General features: G+C 36.5%; 1 protein-coding gene across 1 annotated transcript in view; it reads left to right on the top strand.

Moving 5' to 3' along the window:
* The window catches only part of ADCY8 (adenylate cyclase 8), a 345,650-nt gene that overhangs the window by 127,904 nt on the left and 199,019 nt on the right, over nucleotides 1-18,727 (top strand). The window lies entirely within an intron of this gene.

The raw sequence follows: 18,727 nt of genomic DNA, 5'->3' as shown, positions 1-18,727 counted from the left end.
AGGTCAATTATCGAATTTCCCAAATGCATTGTAGTCCACCTCTCTCCACCTTGACCATAAAGATGGCTTGAGTGAGTTCTGGCAAATGCCTCATTGAAATTCAAGTATATTCTGTATTTGGCATCTGCTGATCTGTGGATCTTAATACTTGTCAAAAAAAGTAATGGACTCTGGCATGACCATGACCTCTTCCTGAAAAAAATATGATGCTTTTGAGTGATCATCAGCTCTGACATGATTTTGAGAAGACCTAAATTCTCTTCTATTTTCTCACTGATTTCAAGTTCCAACTCTGTGTCAAACATTTATCCTCTCCTATTTTTCTTAACCCAAGAAAAATCTCTATGGCAGAGAAAACAGGGAAAAAAAAACTACCTGTCTTCTCTCTTTTATCATTTATTCTTATACCAGGTATTCTAGAAAATTGTTCTGTCCCTTCATTAGTCTTCATCTTGCCTTCAATTTTTCTAAAAAATTTTTAAAGAAAGAAATCCCCTTTTTGTTAGTAATCTTCACTTTATCCTCAGTTTATTCTAATTTTGCACATTCTGTACAACCATACGTCTTTACAATACTCATCTTTCATCACATGCCCTTCCTTCTACCTTCTATAATTAAAAAATAGTAATTTAAGTACAATGATGTTCATTGTTCATTAATATGGAACCTCTTTCAAAAAGCTTCTAACTTTCTGCTCATCATCCCCTAATACCTTTTATCTCATTGAGATCATTTGCTTTTGTTTTTTTCCCTAAATGTCATTTTAAGAACTTCCTATCCCTCTAAATAGGGTTTCTTAACTCTTTTATGTATCACAGACCCCACTGACAGTCTAGTGAAGACTACAGATATCATTTTCAGTATAATGTTCTTTTCTACATTCACAAATGGAGGAAATGGTAAATTTCAGCCAGAGGTTAGTGAAAATAAAGATTTTTCCCCCATCCAAGTTCAGGGATCTCCTAAAATCTATCTATAGATCTCAGATCAAAAATTCCTGCTCTAAAATTATAGTCTGAGATCTCCAAAAACGTAAGTTTCATATAGAAGATCCCTGCTTTTCTTCTCCTTTATCATAAATTCTAAGACCAAGAATTAGATTAGCATTTATGCCAGGTTACAATCTATTTGCTTTGAGTAATGAAAGTTACAGTAGATGTCTTGAGAGGTGAAGCTTCGCCCCACCACCATATCATGCCTCCCTCCCTGATTTCGACGTGTTTTCTAAAATCATCATCTAATTCCTTTTTCTATAATGGTGATTTATAGTACACTCTCATGATCATATTACTTCTGTTTTTTCCATATGTTTTTTCTCACATAAATGTTCACCACCATGCTTCTCTCATTTGATGCTTGGATTCCTAACATAAGTATATTTACAGTGCTGTCTGACTACACTGTTAATTTGTTTGATTCTATTCCTTTCAAATCCAGAAAAACCCATCTGGAGACATATTCTGGGCATGAGGCCACCAAATGTCACTGATATTAAGTAATCATGTTAGATCTCAACTTCATCTTGTTTATTATACTCATTTCTTATTTTTTTTCTTAAACCCTACCTTCCATCTTAGAATCAAATACTCTGTATTGGTTCGAAGGCAGAAGAGCAGTAAGGACTAAGCATCACAAATTAAGTGATTTGTCCAGGGTTACATAGCTAGGAAGTATCTGAGACCCAATTTGAACCTAGGACCTTCTATTTTAAGATCTAGCTCTCTATCCACTGAGCCACCTAGCTGCCCCTCTTTACATTTTTAATATATATATATATATATATATATATATATAATAGCTGCTATCTTTTTTTTGGCTACTATGTCCTGGAAATTTCCTGGGTCTCTCCACTACTTTTCTGGTTATTGTTTGTGGTTTTAAGCTTCATATAGAGAGTTTTCCAATTCCTCTAATTTCAATTTAAACTCAACTAAATAAAATATGGAACATACATACTTATCTTACTTGGCCAAAAGCCTATAATTTCTGCATTTTAAGTTATGATCAAAGTTCTAGCCAAATCCTCTAGAATAGTAGTGGTGATGGTAGTTGTAGTTGTAGTAGTAGTAGTAGTTGTTGTTGTTGTTGTTGTTGTAACAAATAAAATTAATATAAAAGGATATATTTAAAAATATTAAGGTTTTATTTAAAGTCATTTTGATAGTTATAACCACATGCCTGATAAGAGCTCATTCAAATTGCTGCGCCATTACCTCTCCCTCTGGCTGCTTCATAGGAAAGAGAGTGTCCCAATCAAGTTCTGAGACTTTATACCTCTGTCTACGACATAATCACACTTCCTTCCCATCTGTATTACATATGAAGAATAATGGGAAATGTAGTTTTCAAGTCCCCTAAACGTCCACAGGAAGTTTATACCAGAGACCTCAATATTAAGTTCAAGGATCCCAAATTTTCAATCACTTAGTAGTAGTCGTCGTCGTCGTCGTCATTGGAATGTAATGATTAAAATTAACACTACCAGGGGCAGCTGGGCAGCTCAGTGGATTGAGAGTCAGGCCTAGAGACAGGAGGCCCTAGGTTCAAATCTGGCCTCAGATACTTCCCAGCCGTGTGACCCTGGACAAGTCACTTGACCCCCATTGCCCACCCTTACCACTCTTCCACCTAGGAGCCAATACACAGAAGTTAAGGTTTTTAAAAAATTACATAAAAATAAAATTAATACTACCAATTTCAGTAGTGTTGGTATGAAAGAATCATCCTTAAAAGTTTAAACGTTATATAAATGCTATGTGAATATTTCCCCATTCAACATATTAGCTCTCCTTGCTTTCTCTCCCTATCCTTTATTGCTCCTCTTTGGTCAAATGCAGCCTGATGCTAGTCCCGTCTCCCTAATTATATTATAACTTCATTAAACATTATAGAGGAGTAATTTTTCTCCTTTTGTGAACCACAGTGCTAGGCCTAAAAAGGATTTAACAATTATTATATGGACAAGAAAGAAAATTATTCCTCTACTCCCAGCTCACTTAAAAAAGATGTGTTCACTCCCTAATTCATTCAGGCCTCTAGGTTTTGGATCAAACAACAAATAAGGACACAGTTATTAAACACCTGCTATGTGGCAGATACTGTGTTAAGAATTTTACAAATATTTTCTTATTTGATCTGCATAACAAACTGTGGCATAGGTGCTATTGTCATTCCTATTTTTAAAATTTTTATTTTGAATATTTTCCTATAGTTACATGTTTCATGTTCTTTTCTTCTTCCCAAAACCCCCTTAACCCTCCCCTTACCCGATGCACAATTCCACTGTATCATTCCCAATTTAAAGGAGAAGAAAGATAAAGGTGACAGAAGATGGTCAATTTCCTAAGATCACACAAGTAATCTGAAGGTGAATTTGAACTCATGTCTTCCTAGCTCAAGGAGCCACATTCTAATTTTTTAAAACCCTTAACTTCTGCCTTAAAATAAATACTCTGGAATTCCAGGTTAAGATGGAGGCAGAGTAAAAAGCAGCTGCTTAGCCTCTCCTAATCCACACATATAAGGACTCCTCAAAAGGACATAAAAACAAATCCAGTGGGATCTGAGGGGTGCATGGCTGTGGATTCAGTGTCCTGAGACTGTTAAAGGAGCTTCAGGCAGAGGAACAAGCAAGGGGACCACCAGGAGGCTTGACCCTGAGAACAACTAGACCTGAGACCTCAGGAGCCTAAAGAGAGCAGACAGATCCTGGGTGTGAAGATAAAGCTGAGAGGGCGCCCAGCTAACAATGGCAAGCCAGTCACAAGAACCCCAAAAGAGAAATATCAAGAAGAAATCTTTAACACTCAACAACTTTTACACAGAAAAAATCCAGACAATAGAGCTAACAGCAGAGGAGAACAAACAAGTAAACATATCCAAACCTTCCCAAAAAAATGAAAATTGGTCAAAAGCTCTTGAAGAGTTCAAATCTGAGATGATGAGAAATATGGAAGAGATTTGGCAAGAGAAGTGGGAAATAGCTGAAAAGGAAATTAACAGGTTAAAAGACAGAAACTCCCAATTGGAGAAAGATGCCCCCAAATCAAAAGAATTGATAAATAAATTGGAGACCAAATTCAAACAGCTGGAAAACAGGATAGACCAAATTGAAAAGGAAAATGAAAAGGTTATAGCAGAAAACCAGTCTCTAAAGACCAGAACTGGGCAACTAGAAGCCAATGATCTCTCAAGACAGCAAGAACAAATAAAGCAAAATAAATACTCTGTATTGGCTCTAAGGCAGAAGAGCAATAAGAGCTAGGTAATGGGGTTAAACTAGGAAATGTCTGAGGCTGTATTTGAACCCAGAATCTCCCATCTCTACATCTGACTTGTCAATCCACTAAGTGACTTAGCTACCCCAGGGGACAATTTCTATTAATTATATCTCTTAGATCCTAGATTTGAATTGTTGGATAATTGAGAATAAGAAAGCCTTCTTACTGCCCCACACAAGTCTTTTAGCCTATTAGCTGAAGTACTTTTAGGAAAGTCATTCATGATGAATCTAGGTATTTAAGAAACAAGTTGTTTTTTCATCTCACAAAAGAGTGAGAGAGAGCTGCTTTTCCATAGTTGGTCCTCAATAATTGTTTCCACTGCTAATTCTCCTAATGGCTCTTAGAGCAACTAGTTGAAAAGCTGAAGTCAGCATTTTGACAATGAAAGTGAAAAGACTTGCTATATGTACCATTTATTAAAAGTGTGAAAAAAAATTGTTCACAATGTCACCTAGGCTTTCTTGCTTTTTTGCAAGTCACAAAATCATAGAACATTCCTGTCAGAAAGAACTTCAGACACTATCTAGTTCACAGTCCATTCCAGATCTTAACCAAAATCCCTTTATAAATAATTAAGTGGCCCTGGCTTCTTTTAAGCCCCAGTTAAAATCCCACCAGTAATAAGAAGCCTTTCTGGAGCCTCTCTTCCTCTTCCAGTGCCTTTACAATTGATCATGTCTACATCTTGTCCATAGTTATTTCCATGTCGTCAAATCCTTTGTATTCCTTAAGATTATGGACTGTTTTTGTTTTTCCTTTTCCTTGTATGTTGACACCATAGTAAACACTCAGTACAATAAATGTTTGTTGACTTCATCATCTAGCCCTATTTGAAGACAGATCTTCAATGAGTCCACTATCTCCCAAATCAATCCATTTTTTGGTGGTATAACTGTTCAAAGGTTAGTTGTTTTCTTTTTCTTTCTATCTGCCAAGTCTCTCTCTTTCTAAATTTTACCCACTTCTCTAAAGTCTGCCCTTTAGCCCCAAGAAAAAAAATTGTAATCATTCTTCAGCTTTTCAAATATTTGGGAGTCAGGTATCAATTGTCCTATACTTCAAGTCCTTTCTATTTCAGCTTAAATTTTCTTATTTGCTTCCAAGTATTCTGATAAGGCATAGTACCCTGGCTCATTGGATTTGGTTATTAAAGAGTAATGGCATAGTGGTGTCAACCTTGAAAAACACAGAACCACCAAAGTAGTTAGAAAAAAGCAAGTCTTTAATCAGGAAAATGAGACATTGGTCTATTGGCCACCACACAGAGTCTCGTGCAAGATACCACACAGAGGCAAGCTCTGGGACTCTGGGAAAATGTGCCTTGAAAGGGGATTTTCCAATGAACTGAAGAATTTGGGGTCCTATATATACTCTGGGGAATTAAGGAAAGGAAACGCACACTGACTGGGTACAAGAAGGCTGGTAAAAGAGGTTATATATAGCCCAAGGCTGGGGTACCAGTGAGAGGTTAAGAAACAAAAAATACTTAGTTTGAGTATATCAGTCACTCCTGTTCAGGGTGCTTAATGAACACTTAATGGTTCATCTTTCAGACCACAACAAAGGTCAATCAATCTGGGAGTTCCCTCTGAGCCAAATTCCCCAGGGATAAAGGTAAATATAGGAGGGGTTCCTTAAAACAAGGTCATCAGTGGTTTATTTTACAAATTACAGGGTGTGGGGTAGTGTAGAATAAATTAACTTGTAAAAAGCAGTTTTTTAAGACTCTTAAGATTCTGGGAGGATAGGAATAATAGCTATTCCAAAGATATTTTAGTATTTGAGCTCTGGGAATATTGAATATACAGTAGGCTAGTTCTTATTCTCTTTTTCTGTATCACCAAAAAAACATTTGCATGAAATAAAGATCTTAACTTCTAAGCAGACATGTAGGCTCCTGCTACACATTCTTCTCCTTTGAGTTTTACCTAGCAATTGATGACTGTGGGAACTATTTTCATGGTTTGATGGGGTCTTTTTTATGGAATGAGAAAGGAAAGGAGGCAGAGCCTTGATGCACTTTAAATTAAGTCAAGATCCCCTTTTAATGCAAATATTATAGGCCTATGGAGAGAGAAAAATCAGAAAATATGAGCTATCAGGGAATTCTCTGTAATACAGTCTTCCTGTGTTTTGATTTCCAAAGCAAGTAAAGGCACTATTCCTTCTCAATGGGAACTATAAATTTGTACTTAAAGTGTGTTTGCCTTCATTCTTATTCATATAGTGTTCTCAGTATAGTAGAGGAGTATTTAATAAACCAGTGAATCAAGTTAAGAGAAATGACAGGAGAAAGATTTAAGGATTGGTAAAATAGTAATAGCTAGCATTGTATAGAGTAGAATTACCATCACAACAACCACACTGGAAGTGAAGCCAGAAAGTGGTCGAATGGGGTAAATTATAAAGATATTTGAATTTGGAGTCCAAATATCTAGATTCCAATCCTGACTTTGTTACCTTTGTTTGACTCAGTTTGCTAATCTGTGAAATGAGCTGGAGAAGGAAATGGCAAACCATTCACTGAAAAAGTTGTGGGAGATCTTGAGATTAAACTCTGGGCCCTGGAAGGATGCTCTCTCAAGAATGACAGGCTCCAGTGATTTTCTTTAAAAACCGAGAAATTTATTAAGTTGAATACAAGTTGAATGACCAGGAGGCAGGTGCAGGTGCCTCTCTGAAGAGATGGAGTTTCGGATTCTTATACCCTTTTGACAACAGGGAATATGTGACCAGAGATGGGTTGATGGGGTGGTGAGCTACAATGTGACCAGGGATGGGGTGATAGGGTGATGACAAAGTGGGGAGGGGTGGTGAACTGTGAAGTTTAGGGGATGATTAGATATCTAAGATACAAAGCTTATCAGAAGCAAACTGAGAGGTGCATTTCTGTCCTTATTAAAAAGCTAAGGGAAAGGCCAAGGGGAGTGTCTGTCTTTGGAACTCCTTATCATGAGGTTTATTTGTTCAAAGTCACATTCCTTCCTCCTGCACTACAACAATGCAAGAAAAAGAATTTCTTGCATACCTTTTGCATACCTGCATATCTTGCACACCTGGGATACCTCTGGGGTTTTGGGGTATCCAGGAGAAGCCCATAACCCATATCAAAATGACATAACCACAAATTTTCATAACAGTAAGCTTTCTTTCAATTTTCTATAATGAGAAAAGACTAGCCTTGAGTCAGAAAAAATGTGAATTTGATACATATTAGTAAGGTAAGTCGTTAAGCCCCTCAGCAGCCCTGGCAAAGATCTGAGACCCTAAATTGTAGAATAATTGCCATTCTGTGTTATACAGAAGTTCTTGTCTGAACAATGGAAATACAGGTTTAGACAAGTGTTGTATACAAATGAACATAGTTAGGCAAGGTAGACCATTCTGGATAGGAGTCCCACTTCTGACACATGATAGCCTTTAATTAAATCCTTTAACTGTTGTCCCCAAGCAGCTTTCTAAGACCATAAATTAAGGATGAGTATAGAGGGATAAAAAAGAGAGTTAGAGTGGAATGGCCATAGAGTCTGAAAGTCTATTCAGTGATGCCTTTGCTAGGAGGAAGGAACTTCATTGAGATAGAGACTGCTTTGTATAGTGGAAGGAAAGCAGTACTTGAATCAAGAAACTCAATAAAAAAAAAACCAAAAAAACCATTAATTGAGAACTTACTATTTGCCAGACTCTCTGCTAAGCAACAGAGGGCAAAAAAACACTTCCTGCCCTCAAAGAGTTTGTAATCTAATGGGAAGTTCTAGCATCACTTCTAATATGAATTGGTTCGATGATTCAGAAGCAAGTCACAATTTCTCAGCACCCCAGGCACTTCTTTAAAACTATAATTGGTAGAGAAGTTTCCATTAGGGGAATTATACACCAAACATTCTCAATCTTTTTTGTGTGTGTCACAAGCCCCTCTGACACATATGCCTAAAGACCCCATCTCAGTATGCTATTAAAGTGAAGGTTTTTTTTTTTAAAGATTCATTGGGTTACAGAGAAAACCATTTATATTAAATACAGTTATTTTTTTTAAACCATAACTTCCATCTTAGAATCAATACCATGTATTGATTCCAAGGCAGAAGAGTGGCAAGGGGAGGCAGTGGGGGTTAAGTGACTTACCCAGGGTCATATAGCTAGGAAGTGTCCAGAGGCCAGATTTGAAGCAACAACCTCCTGTCTCTAGGCTTGGCTCTGAATCTACTAAACCACATAACTGCCCCCTAAATACAATTATTAAAAATAGTAAATAGAAGTTTTTGGATACGAAAGTTAAATTATTTTATGTTTTAAAGATTAAAAAAAAGGTAAGACAAGTTTTTGGACCCCTGCTCTATAGGGCTAGACTTTTAAACCAAAGTCCACAAAGTTTTATACATGCATACATGTATATATATGTATATATATGTTGTGTGTTTATATACATGTCAAAGGTACAATTTTAAGATACTATAATTAGACTCATGTCTTTGGATAAGTGATTTCATTCTCTAGATTTCAGTTTACTTATTTGGAAAACTGAGGATTTAAATTGGTTCAATCCAATTCAACAGTCATTTATTAAACACTAACTCCCCAAAACTATACTAAGCCTGATAATACAAAGACAAAACAACAGTCCCTGTTCTCTAGGAGCTTACATTCTTTTGAGAAAGGGGAGGAACCACAAGTACACAGAGAAGTCAATATGGAATGTATAAAAAAAATACAACATAATCGAGGTCAGAGGAAAGATTTCACTAACAACCAAGAGATTTAGGAAAGACCTTCTTAGGACCCATCGAGCTCTGAAGAGAGCTAGGGATTACAGACTGATTTCAGACATCTCCTGTAACTCTAATAAGATCCCATGATGCCTTTTCTCATCAGTTACTGATTGGAAAAATAGAGTTCATGGTATGTTTTTCAGAAATGACCAAGGTAGCGGGGAGGGAAAAGAATATTTTTATGCAGCTGAGCAAGAAGTAATATTATTCTTTCAAAACTCAACCCAAATGTCACTTCCTCTTTGAAGCTTGCCTTGATTCTCCTAAGTTGTTAGTATTCCCCTCTTCCTCAGATGGGCTCGTACTAATAATGTAAGTTTACCATAAATAAGGACTTAGTCATTTTTTCTTTGTACTCTTGAGTACACATGGCAGTGGCTTACTTAATATTTTTAAAATTAAATTGAACTCTATATTTCAGAAGGTCCTCTTTTCAGGGAATTTTAATAATTGTTCTGTAGGGGGCAGCTAGGTGGTACAGTGGATTGGGATCCAGGTCTAGAGAAGGGAAATACCGAGTTCAAATGTAGCCTCAGTCACTTCCTATCTGTGTCACCCTGGGCAAGTCACTTAATCCCCGTTGCTCCCTTTACTGCTCTTCTGCCTTGGAACCAATACAGAGTATATATTCTAAGGTAGAAGATAAGGGTTTTAAAAAAAGTTGTTCTTTATGCTATTGTATAACTCTTCCAGAAATCAGCTACATGTGATCATTATTTTACCTTTATTTTAAAGATGTAAAGTGATAACCACAATAAGAGCATTTTACATTTTGCAAGATACTTTGTAATCATTATCTCATTTGGTCCCCACAACCATCCTGGGGAGTAGATGCTCTTGCTGCCCTGAAACTGAGCCTGAGAGAGTTAAAATAACTCTCCCAGAGTCACACATTTAATGTGTCTGAGAGAGAGAGAGAGAGAGAGAGAGAGAGAGAGAGAGAGAGAGAGAGAGAGGATGACTGCATTGAACATACAAGAAATCATGATTGAATGAATGTTGAGTGTTCAAATATGATCTTTGCAGGAGAAAAATAATAAATAATCTTAGTTGATCTTAGGGATCATTGAAAATGAAGGATCATTGTTCACAAAATCCTAGATTTGGAGATGTCATCTAGTCCAACACCTTCATTTTAATGATAGGAAAAGTAAGACCCACAGGTTAAATGACATGCTCAATGTCCAATAGCAAAGGATTCCAATTCAGCTATTTTGAAATCATCTTTTCCTCTAGGTGGAATTATATATTAATAAATAAACTGTAGATAACTAGTTTTCAATTCTCTTTTTAAATATCGTTCAGAATACTTACTGGTCTATGTCTCATTTTCCCTCAGTAGCTTTTCAATATTCACTTTCTCTTATTGTTGATTTTTTTTTCTATCCAACTTAGATCTTTCTTCCTATCGTTTTAGCCCACTACTTTAATTAGATAATAAGCATTTATTTATATGGAAACCTTGGGGATAGAGGTGGAGATGAGCATTAGGAAGAGATAATAAAAAGTGAATAGAAGTCAATGTCATTGCCTTAGAATAAAAACAGGCTTAGAAATATAGGATGATAGCTTGTCAGAGAAGAAAGGTTCTCAGAGGTAATCTAATTTAACACACACACAGTCAAAAATCCATGTGCAGTCTAATCAACAAAAGCTATCTGATATTTGCTTGAAATATAAAACAAACATCCCCTCTTTTATACTGAGGAGTGGAACTGTCTTCATATGAAGACTGGGAATGCATCATATGTGAATCCCCTAAAGAATTAGAAATGTTTAACCTGGACAAGGGAAGACTTGGGATAGAAAGTAGGTTGTCTTTGAAAAACAATCAGAGTACCAAGACTAGATCTTATTTAATTTTCTGTAGTTCCTCAAAGAATATTCAATGTCTCCAAGTCACTCCATTCCAGTTCTCGCTCAACAACTAACAGTTTTCTGATGATAATAAATTATTCCAGAGATTTTGACAAATACTACTATTGATTATAAAAATAATAAAGTATTCAGAGTCTATGCACTGTTTAAGGTGGTATGAAGAAAAAGGAATGATGTTATGATATTACCTTGGTCTTGGGGTTAGAAGACGAGGATTATAAAGTCCCAACTCCATCTGTTAGAGATAATCATACTTGTGCTATTTAACTCCAAGAGGTATTGAAAGGATCAAATTTAATACTGATGCAGAATCACTTGGTAATGTATGGGATCATGTAGTGGTTGTCTGTGACTTTATACAGTCCTGCAGTTAAAATTGGGAAGCCATACCAACTTAGCAGAAATACATAGCTGCAACTCTGGGCATGTCCTTGGATGGTTCATCTCAGAACCTCCATATCAGGAAAGAAGCTAAGTCTCATTTTCCAGAGTACCCTTTTTGCTCTTTCTTTATTATGACCTTTTTCTGGGTACCTTTGTCTCCTCACTCATCCTTCCCCCATCCCTTTGGAGTTTCCTTTTTTGTGTTGACTTTCCCAAATGGAAGTTCCTTAAATATTTGGACAGTCTTTCTACTTGTATTTGTATTTCTAGTGTTTAGTACTTTACTTAATATATGCTTATTGATTGACCATTTTGAGCTTCAGATTCCTTATCTATAAACTTTATCCACCCCAGAGATTATATAAGATTCAAAGGAAGCATTATAATTAAAGCACTTCGGGAAACTTTAAAATGATATATAAACAAGAACTGTCAGAAAAAGAAGGATAGTGACTGGACCAGTTATTTCACTGGAATAAGGAATTCCAGGATGAATTCCTTTTTACCAATTCGGTCTGCATCTTCTCTTCAATTTGTAGTCTTAGAAATTTATCCAGAGTACTAAAAGGACTTTCTCAGGGTTGTACAACCAGTACATACCAGAGACAGAACTTGTACGTCCATCCTCCAGGCTTCAAAATCAGCTTTTTAGTTACTATGCTATGCTGATTTTCCATCATAAACTACTGTACTATTTTATAGTAAAGTTCTTTTGATATTTCAATGAGGAGAATAGAATCCTAGAGTTGTTAGGAACCTGAGTCATCTGACCAAGAAAATCTTCTACTTGTCCTCTAGACCAGAGGTGTCAAACACATGGCATGCAGTCAACAGTACTCCCCAATCCAGATTAAAATGAAATTGGGAAATTAAATCAAGTTGTGACTTTCAGGGATCCTTAAATCAGAATCAGCGGACCTCACTTCTATTTGAGTTTTGACACCAGTGCTCTAGAGCAGCTAGATGGCACAGTTCCAAGAATCAGAAAGATTCATCTGACCTCAGATACTTACTAAGTGCACGACCCTGGGCAAGTCACTTATCCTTGTTTGCCTATAAAATGAGCCAGAGAAGGAAATGGCAAATCACTCCATTATCTTTGTCAAGAAAACCCTGAACAGGTCTGAAGAGCCAGACACAACTGAAATGATTGAACAGTAACAAACTAGGGCTCTCCACAAATGATCATCTAGTCTGTATTTGAATATCCTCAAGAAAAGAATACCAGTGATGGGGGTGAGCTGTGATGGAGACAGAACCTGGTGCTATGAGATCCTATGTTTTTGACCAGTTAACAAATATTGCAAAATAGAATGTAGAAAAGTATATTGCAATCCTGTGCTTTCCCCACGATATATATTGCCCTGCACTTTCCCTGTGCCTTCCTCTTAGCTGATAAGAGCTTGCCAACATTCCAAACTTATAGAAGAGGGTACCCAATATATTTCAATGATTGACATGTGACATTAAGCAGGACATGGAAGGAACACAACACATGAGCACTGGGGATCATTACAATTAAAGGGAAATCTTTATAGTTAGGGGAAATTCCCCAAATCCTGAGCATGCCCCCTTTCTTTTTTTTGTTCCCTAAAGTTCATCACCTTTAAAACACACCTCCACTTGAAAAGGTACCCACCTCCCCAATGCTCATTTTCCATTTTTTTTTAGCCTGGAATGTCCTGAAACAACCAAGGGAGGAACATTCTGAAAAAACATAGTTTCCAAGAATGGGAGGGGGCATTCCCTCAGACATTCTATAAATCTAGCATCCTGAATCCTTGCAACAACTGCAAACATTCTATCACTGCAAGGGTCATTCCATCTCCCTGAGCCATTCTACCACCCTGGCTATTTCCATTACCCCAGACATACTACCTGCATCATCCTTGAATAAACACTTTCATGCCTTCAGATGAATTGAGTCTGAGTTGCCAATACTTTGGGCCAGAACCCATCTTAGCTCTCCCACAACACCATTATCTGACAAGACAATCTGTTAGTAATTTTAGTAATCCCCCCCCCCCTTTATGTCTGGTCCCAATCTGAATACATATAACTTACAAGATCATATATTTAGAGCTGGAAAAGATGTTAGAGGTCATCTAATCAAGATCCTTTATTTTATCATTTTATAGGTGAGTAAATTGAGGTCCAGAGAAGTAACAGTCTTATCCATTATCACATAAGTAGTAAGTTGCAGAGCTAGGCTTCAAATTGATATCCTGGACTACAAATACAAAATTCTTTCTTTAAAAAATTAATGGTTTTGAAGTTTCATTTTTTGTTCCCATTTTTTTTTGCTTTTCTCTACCTTCTCTTCTAACCATTGAGAAGGCAAGAAGAGATTCCTACTATATAAATATATATATATATATGTACATATATATACATATATATATATAATTTATATGATGTAATGCAAAACAAAACATAGTTTTGTGTTAGTGTTATCAAAAAATATAAATAAGGTGATCTGAGTGGGTCAAATGAAATGCAATTTGGGTGTGAGGAAGGATAAAGGGAATATTAGGGGATTATAAGGTGATTGGAAGAGGAATGAAGGTAAGGGAAGGTATATAGGAGATAGAGGAAATGGGGTATGTAGGAGAGGGCAGCTCAAACAGGTTTATTCCCAGAGGCTTGAAACAGAGAATACAGAGAGGAAACCAGGGCCAGTAAGAAATGTTTGGCTGGAGGGTTTCTCTTGTTAGTTTCTCCAGTCTCTTGAGGGAGGGGTCGAGGGGGCCCCTCCCTGCCAGTCAAACTGATGGCTGGAGGAAGTCTTGAGGGANACATATATATACATATATATATAATTTATATGATGTAATGCAAAACAAAACATAGTTTTGTGTTAGTGTTATCAAAAAATATAAATAAGGTGATCTGAGTGGGTCAAATGAAATGCAATTTGGGTGTGAGGAAGGATAAAGGGAATATTAGGGGATTATAAGGTGATTGGAAGAGGAATGAAGGTAAGGGAAGGTATATAGGAGATAGAGGAAATGGGGTATGTAGGAGAGGGCAGCTCAAACAGGTTTATTCCCAGAGGCTTGAAACAGAGAATACAGAGAGGAAACCAGGGCCAGTAAGAAATGTTTGGCTGGAGGGTTTCTCTTGTTAGTTTCTCCAGTCTCTTGAGGGAGGGGTCGAGGGGGCCCCTCCCTGCCAGTCAAACTGATGGCTGGAGGAAGTCTTGAGGGAGGTACTTCCTGCCAAGATGGATGCCTGAGTTTTTTCAAGAAATAAAAGAAAATGATTCCTTCCCCTTAATTTTCAACACAATGATTCACCAGAGGGCTTGAATAGGTAACAAGGGGATTTATTAATACCAGGGTCAGTCAGAAGGGGGGAGGGGTTCAGGATTTCCTAACTGCTGCTAGGGAGAGGGTGAAGGTGGGGGATGGGTCGCGGAGAGGTTTAGACAGAGAGATTCTGGCTCTCCCAGTCAAGGAAGATTTGACTGCCTTTTAAATAAAGTCTTTATCAAATCTAGGGGTAACTTATTTGAGGATACTCTAATTATCTAAAGAAACTAAAACCCACAATGTTCAATCACCAAGCCCTCCCTTCCAACCAGAACCCAAAGGAAAATCAGGGAAGGAGAGGGATGGAGACAGGAGATCAGGGAGAGGTCCAGAGAAATGAGATAGATCCAAATTTCCCCAAAACAAAATAAGCACAGGCCAAGGCCGAAGCAATTAGGCGAAAGACCAAAGCAAAAGCCTCCAGCCATAGCGAAAGCCAGAAGGCAAAAGTCCCATCAGTTGGAACTTCACCTCTATTTATAGCTTCAAGTCCTAACTGATTTTCTGAAGATTCTAAGATGTTTAACTGACTTTTTGTGACCATTAGAAATTACAGAAGCAAAAAGTTTCTGTTAGCCACCTTGCATTACATTAGTCATATTCTGGGAAAGAGAGTAGTAAGAAAAATTAAAGGAAAAAATATGCTTAAATTTGCAATCTGAATCCATCAGTTCTTTATCTGGAAGAACATAGCATTTTTCATCTTGAGTCCTTTTGAGTTGTGGTGGATAATTGTACTGATCAAAGTAGATTAATATTTTTCAATTGGTAAACATTTATTTTGTCTTTCTTCTATCTCCTCGCTTGGGAAAAAAAAGAAAAATATAACACTGGTAATAAATATACATTGTAAGCAAAAACAAAAACCTCACTGGCCATGTTAAAAAATGTGTGAATTATCTCTGTCAGGAGATGGGTATCATTCTTCATCATTGGTGCTCTGGAATCTTGGTTCCTAATTGCAGGGTTCTTAGATCTTTCTAAATTATTTGCCAAAGAATTCTTTCTACTGCATTGTGTTCCTGCATCTCAAATTTTATACAATAGACCTAGTCATTCATCTACAGGTGAGACCAGCCATTCCAATATTTGAAGATATAATTGGTCAATCCAAAAGCATGAATTAAGAACCTGCATTCATCCATGTGCCAGATAATATGATAGATGCCAAGAATACAAAATAAATCTTTCTTCCTTCAAGCTTATAAATATATGGAAAATATATGGAAAATTAATACAATGTGGAGGTTAAGGGGGGGCACTTAAAGCTGGGGAGAGCAAGAAGAATTATAGGAAATGACCTATAAGCTGGTCATTGAAAGAAACTAGGAATTCTAAGACAGAGATGGGGAAGGATAGTATTCCAAACAGGAACTCAAGTGCAAAATATGGAGATAGTAGATGGAATATTACCTTCAAGAGAGAACTAGAAAGCCAATCTGACAGGTCTATAGAGTGTAGAATGGGGAGAAATGTATATTAAGGTTGGAAAGAAAAAATTGAAGCCAGGTTGTAGAGGGCTTTATAGTCAAACAAAAGAGTTTCTATTGAATTTTCTCTCCTTGAGGCTAAGCATCCCCAGTAGCAGCATTCTGATATGAAAAGGACCATAAGTCAGGCAATCTACATTCAAGTCCTAGCATTAATAAAAAAACAAACAAAAAAAAAAAACAGCAAGTCCAAGAGACAGAAGTGAAGAGGGAATGTATTCCAGGAATGGGGAGTGCAAAGGAGCAGAAATTGAAAGAATATCATGTGTACAGAACAAGCAGGAGGGTAAGAGGGAAGAAGGAAAGATATTTCCTTTGTTCTCTTGGGTATAGACCAACCAGTGGTATGGCTAGGTCAAAGTCCAAAGGGCATGTACTGTTTAGAACTTTTGCATATAATTCCACATGATTTTCCAAATGGCTAAACCATCTCAGAGTTCCACCAACAGTGTTAACAGTGATCCTGTTTTCCTGAAGGCTCCAACATTTGCCATTTTAAAAATCATATTTCCACTCTGATAGGTGTGAGGTGTAAACTCCTAATTGCTTTATTTGCATTTCTGTAATTATTAGTTATTTAAAGCATTTGTTCACATCGCTATAAATAGCCTGAGTTTACTTCCTTGAGAATTGCTTGTTTAGACACTTAGAGGTCACTTTTCAATAATAATTATTACAATATCTAGCATCTATATAGCATTTTAAGGTTTGCAAAATGTTTTACAATTATTATCTAATTTGATCTTCTCAACAATCCTGTATGGAAGGATGGGCTATTATAATAACATTTTTAAACATCAGGAAAAGGAGCCAAATAAGTGTATAAGTGACTTGCCTCTGGTCACATAGCTATTAGTGTCTGAGGCCACATTTATATTAAAATATTCTTAACTCCAGGTACAGTAATCTACCCATTATGTCACCTAGCTTCCTCAATTTATTAAATCTGGAATAACAGTAATGCTTATAAATTTGCATAAGCTCATTATGTAGTTTTGCAAATGATACCTTTATCAGAGAAACCTTCTGCAGGGATTTTTTTCCCCAGTTAATTAATTCTCTTCTAATCATAGCTATATTTGATTTGTCTGCAAAAAATTTTTTTTTAGTTTTATCGAACCATGTTTTGAAAACATGTTTTATCTTTGGAAATTCTCTATAAGCTTTATGTAGTCATTAACTATTCCCTTATCTATAGAAATTATAGATTATTTCTTCTTATTTTGTGACCTTTTATGTAGGTCATATATCCTTACTTATCTTGTTGGTAAAAGATGTGAAGTATTTGGGTATAAATAACTTTTTCCATAATGCTATTCAATTTACCCATCAGTTTTTAACAGATAGTGAATCCTAACTTTGTGTTTGTGTTTGTGTTTATGAAATCCTAGGCCACTAGGTTTCTTCTCTTTGTTAGGATACATGCCTAATATCTTCTACTGATCAATATATTTTTTAACTAATTCCAAGTGGTTTTGATAATTATTGCTTCAGAGTATAGTTTGAGAACTGGTACTTTAAAGCACTGATTCCCAAAGTGGGTGCTACTGCCCCCTGGTGGGTGCTGCAGCGATCCAGGGGAACAGTGATGGCCACAGGTGCATTTATCTTTCCTATTAATTGCTATTAAAATTTAAAAAATTAATTTAGAGGGGGCTAAGTAATATTTTTTCTTGAAAGGGGGCGGTAGGCCAAAAAGTTTGGGAACCACTGCTTTAAAGGTTCTGATCTTGACGAAGTATAAATGTCAGGCAGAGGAGCATATAGCTTCAATTCCAAAAGTAATAGGGAGCCATTGGAGTTAAGTAAAGTGAGAAGGTTGGGAGTAATAATGACATGATCACACTTGTATTTTAGGGAAATAATTTTGTCAAGTGTGGAAAAAATAGACTGGAAGGGGGAGAAGCTTGAAGCTGGGAAACCAAGAGGGAGGCTATTTAAATAGTCCACAGAAAATTCAAGAGTACTTAATTTATGATTTATAGTATGCCATAGTCAAGGGCATTGATGCTTGATTCCTACGCAATCGATATGTTGTTGAGTAATTTATTCACTTACATTCTTCAAAGTGTTATATGAGATCGACACATATTTCAGATTGCTGGATGAGGAGAAGACAATTAGTATCTGTTATGGCTTCCTCAATAAAGCTTTTAACTTCTTGACCAAAGAAGTAATTTTCCCTCACTGATACATCAGTGACCTCAACGTATATGACACTCTTTATAGGGAGACTTTCTTGATTACATGGTTGGAAGAGTTATTTCCCCCTTCTTCAAACTCTTATGTATAGACTTTTATTTTGCATGTTGCATCCTCCCCAGTAGGATAAGCTCTGTATTGGAAAGGGATGCTTTCTTTTGTTTTCTAATTGTCTAGCACAGTGCCTAGAACCTGGTAGGTAATTATTATATGCTTACTGGATGGGATAGGATGAACTTAGAGCAGCTTTCATCGGAGAGCTTTGTCAAAAAGAAATTGAAATATCATTTTTCATTTTATTTATTCCATAAATTTTTCTGTAGGATAGGCAATATGTGTCTTGTTTCACAACATGATAAACAAGGAAAGGTGTATTATATGATAATATAAGTACAATCTATATCATATTA

This window comes from Gracilinanus agilis, chromosome 1 (assembly GCF_016433145.1).
Source record: "Gracilinanus agilis isolate LMUSP501 chromosome 1, AgileGrace, whole genome shotgun sequence".
Classification (NCBI taxonomy): domain Eukaryota; kingdom Metazoa; phylum Chordata; class Mammalia; order Didelphimorphia; family Didelphidae; genus Gracilinanus; species Gracilinanus agilis.
Note: the sequence above shows the minus strand (reverse complement) of the source record. Positions and strands in the feature narration are given on the sequence as shown.